Genomic DNA, 4,239 nt, shown 5'->3' with positions numbered 1-4,239 from the left:
AACAAGATGAATTCAGAGAGGCCATGTTGCAGCTGATCAATGACTCTCTCTCATCATTGATGTTTCTATCTCTCTCTCTCTGAAATCATTAATATATATATATGAAATCAATAATATATATGAAATCAATAATATATATGAAATCAATAATATATATATGAAATCAAATATATATATGAAATTAATTATATATATATAAATGGGTGTTGGATTTTGAAAAACTCTTTTTTGGTCTATTTATATGATCATATGACTTTTGTTTTTCATTTTTTTTATGTGATGTATCACATTTATTGATTTGTGAATATTGTACCAGTCTTGCATCCCTGAGATAAATCCCACTAGGTCATGGTGTATGATATTCTTAATTTAATGCTGGATATGATTTGCTAATATTTTGTCCAGGATTTTAGCATTTATGTTCATCAGAGATATTGACCTGTAATTCTCTTTCTTTGCAGTGTCTTTATCTGGTTTGTGAATTATGATAATGCTGGCCTCTTAAAAAGAGCTTGGAAATGTTCTTTTCTCTTTGATTTTTTGTTGAAAAAATTAGACAGGTACATGCAAAAAAATGAAACTAGACCACCAACATACACCATATACAAGAATAAGCTCAAAATGGAGAAAATACTTAAATGTAAGTTGTGAATCCATAAAAATCGTAGAAGAAACCATAGGCAGAAGAATCTCACACATCTCTTTTAGCAATATATTTGCTGATACATCTCCTAGGGCGAGGGAAACAAATGAAAAAATAAACAAATGGGACTACATCAAAATACAAAGTTTCTGCACAGCAAAAGAAACCATCAACAATAACGAAAAGGGAGTCAACTATATGTGAGAACATATTTGCCAATAATATATATAATAAGGGGTTAATATACAAAATATATAAAGAACCCATACAATTTAACAAAAGGAAGACAAACAATCCAATGAAAAAATTGGCAAAGGACCTAAATAAACACTTCTCCAAAGTGGACATACAGATGGCCAAGAGACATATGAAAAAATGCTCAAAGTCGCTAATCATCAGAGAGATGCAAATTAAATCTACAATGAGGTAACACCTCACATCTATCAGAATGGCTACCATCAACAAATCAACAAACAACAAGTGCTGGCAAAGATGTGGAGTAAAGTACACTGATGGTGGGAATGCAGACTGGTGCAGCCATTATAGAAAACAGAGTTTTCTCATAAAATTAAAAATGGAACTGTCATTTGACACAGTGATCCCACGTTTAGAAATATATCTTAAGAAACCCAAAACACCAATCAGAAAGACTACATGCACCCCTATGTTCAAAGCAGTACAATTTACAATAGCTAAGATCTAGTAATAGCCCCAGTGCCCATAAGTAGGTGAGTGGGATAAAAAAAGCTGTGGTATAATTACACCATGGAATACTATGAAGCTGTAAAAAAAAACTCTAATCTTTTGAGACACCTGGAGGGACCTGGAGATTATTATGCTAAGCAAAATAAGCCAGTCAGAGAAAGACAAGTATAACATGATCTCACTCATATGTTGAATCTAATGAACCAAATAAACTGATGAACAAAATAGATCCAGAGACATGGAACAGACTAACGAATTTCAGAGGGAAGGTGGGCGTGAGTGAGGAGTGGGAAGTGATCAACCAAAGAACTTGTATGCATATATGCATAACCCATGGACACAGACAATAGGGTAGTGAAGGCCGAGGGGGAGTAGGTGTGGGGTGGAGTGGGTCAATGGGAAAAAAAGGGACATCTGTAATATTTTCAGCAATAAAGGTAAATTAAAGAAAAAATACATAGAATGGCTGAATTCATAAAACAAAACACAAGCTCTAACAACATGCTTCCTAAGAGAGACCTACTTTTGCCTTAAAGACACATAGTCTGAAAGTGAAGGAATGGAAAAAAATTATTTCAAGCTAATAGTAACCAAGAAAAGCAGGGTTAGCTATGCTTATATCAGACAAAATAGATTTTAAACTAAAAATGATAAAGGGCATGCTGCGGCGGAATGGCTGTTGGTCTGTGTTGGGTCTAGGTCCCCCGCTCCTGGGGGCTCTCCAGTCTTCTGCTTCTCCCGCTGAGCTGCGGCCTGGTGAAGAGGAAGCCATGGCGCTCCGGGTCACCAGGAACACGAAAATTAATGCCGAAAATAAGGCGAAGATCACTATAGCAGGCGCAAAGCGCATGCCCGTGGCCACTACTGCAACTTCCAAGGCAGGGCTGAGGCCGAGGACAGCCCTTGGAGACATCGCTAACAATGTCCGTGAACAGCCCCAGGCCAAGTTGCCTCTGAAAAAGGAGGCAAAACATTAGCTGCTGGAAAAGTTATTGCTAAAAAACTACCAAAACCTATGGAAAAGGCACTGGAGCCTGCATCTGTGCTTGCGCCTGCGCCTGCCCCTGTGCTGGAACAGCGCGGGAGCCCGAGCCTGAGCCTGTTAAAGAAGAAAAACTTTCACCTGAGCCTATTCTAGTTGATACTCCCTCTCCAAGCCCAATGGAAACATCTGGCTGTGCCCCTGCAGAAGAATATCTGTGCCAGGCTTTCTCTGATGTAATGCTTGCAGTGAATGATGTGGATGCAGAAGATGGAGCTGATCCAAACCTTTGTAGTGAATATGTGAAAGATATCTATACTTATCTGAGACAAGTTGAGGAAAAGCAAGCAGTCAGACCAAAATACCTACTAGGTCGTGAAATCACTGGAAATATGAGAGCCATCCTAATTGATTGGCTGGTACAGGTTCAGATGAAATTCAGGTTACTGCAGGAGACCATGTACATGACTGTTTCCATTATTGACCGGTTCATGCAGAATAATTCTGTGCCCAAGAAGATGCTGCAGCTGGTTGGTGTCACTGCCATGTTTATTGCAAGCAAATATGAAGAAATGTACCCTTCAGAAATCGGTGACTTTGCCTTTGTGACTGACAACACTTACACTAAGCTCCAAATCAGGCAGATGGAAATGAAGATTCTGAGAGCTTTAAATTTTTGCCTGGGTCACCCTCTACCCCTGCACTTCCTTTGGAGAGCATCTAAGATCAGAGAGGTTGATGTGGAGCAACATACCTTGTTCAAGTACCTGATGGAACTAACTATGTTAGACTATGATATGGTGCATTTTCCTCCTTCTCAGATTGCAGCAGGAGCTTTTTGCTTAGCACTGAAAATTCTCGATAATGGTGAATGGACACCAGTTCTACAGCATTACCTGTCATACACTGAAGAATCACTTCTTGTTTTGCAACACCTCGCTAAGAACATAGTCATGGTGAATTGTGGGCTTACAAAGCACATGACTATCAAGAACAAGTATGCCACGTCTAAGCATGCTAAGATCAGCACTCTAGCACAGCTAAATTCTGCACTAAAGATTTAGCCAAGGCTGTGGCAAAGGTGTAACTTGTGAACTTGAGTTGGAGTACTGTAATACCTGCAAATACAATTGGCACCATGTGTTATCTGTATATATTATATGTTACATTTCCTAACCGGTTTGGCTCAGTGGATAGAGCGTCGGCCTGCGGACTGAAAAGTCCCAGGTTTGATTCTGGTCAAGGGCATGTACCTTGGTTGCGGGCACATCCCCAGTAGGGGGTGTGCAGGAGGCAGCTGATTGATGTTTCTCTCTCATCGATGTTTCTAACTCTCTATCACTCTCCCTTCCTCTCTGTAAAAAAACCAATAAAATATATTTAAAAAAATAAAATAAAACAGGGCACATGGGGCACGGTTGAATTCTAGTCCAGCAGAGGGCACAGAGGAGCCTAAGTTGAGTCATGGCATCTTGCTCATGAGCCAAGCTTGTTTGTATTATTCAAATGTGTGAATTCTTAATAAATTTATTCTGCTTTATCCAGCAATAATCCCAAAAAAATTATTAAATTTTCATTTGATCAAAGCATTGCTCAATTTATGATCTTATCAAATTTGCTCCCCGCTAAAAAAATAAATAAATAAAAGATTTTTACTTTCACCCCAGATACTTTGTCCTCAGCAACTCCATGGACAGTGAATGGCCCATCATAGATTCATTTCACAAAGTTCAGAATATAGGGTCACCCTGATGCCTCTTTCTTCCAAGCAGGACACTTGATATCATTGCTTAATATAGAATATTCTATCTTCTACAGGTTCCAAAAATGATTTGACTTCTTTATGACTTTCATAAAGAACTGAGAATAGAATTCTAATTGAAACCTCTGAATGTGCTTCTTATGCTCA

At 38.7% G+C, this 4,239-nt stretch overlaps 1 pseudogene; it reads left to right on the top strand.

The window, feature by feature from the left end:
* The first annotated feature begins 2,078 nt into the window (after window positions 1-2,078).
* Window positions 2,079-3,467, top strand: LOC102431438 (annotated as a pseudogene).
* The last annotated feature ends 772 nt before the right edge of the window (window positions 3,468-4,239 follow it).

This window comes from Myotis lucifugus, unplaced genomic scaffold (assembly GCF_000147115.1).
Source record: "Myotis lucifugus unplaced genomic scaffold, Myoluc2.0 scaffold_21, whole genome shotgun sequence".
Lineage (NCBI taxonomy): Eukaryota > Metazoa > Chordata > Mammalia > Chiroptera > Vespertilionidae > Myotis > Myotis lucifugus.
Note: the sequence above shows the minus strand (reverse complement) of the source record. Positions and strands in the feature narration are given on the sequence as shown.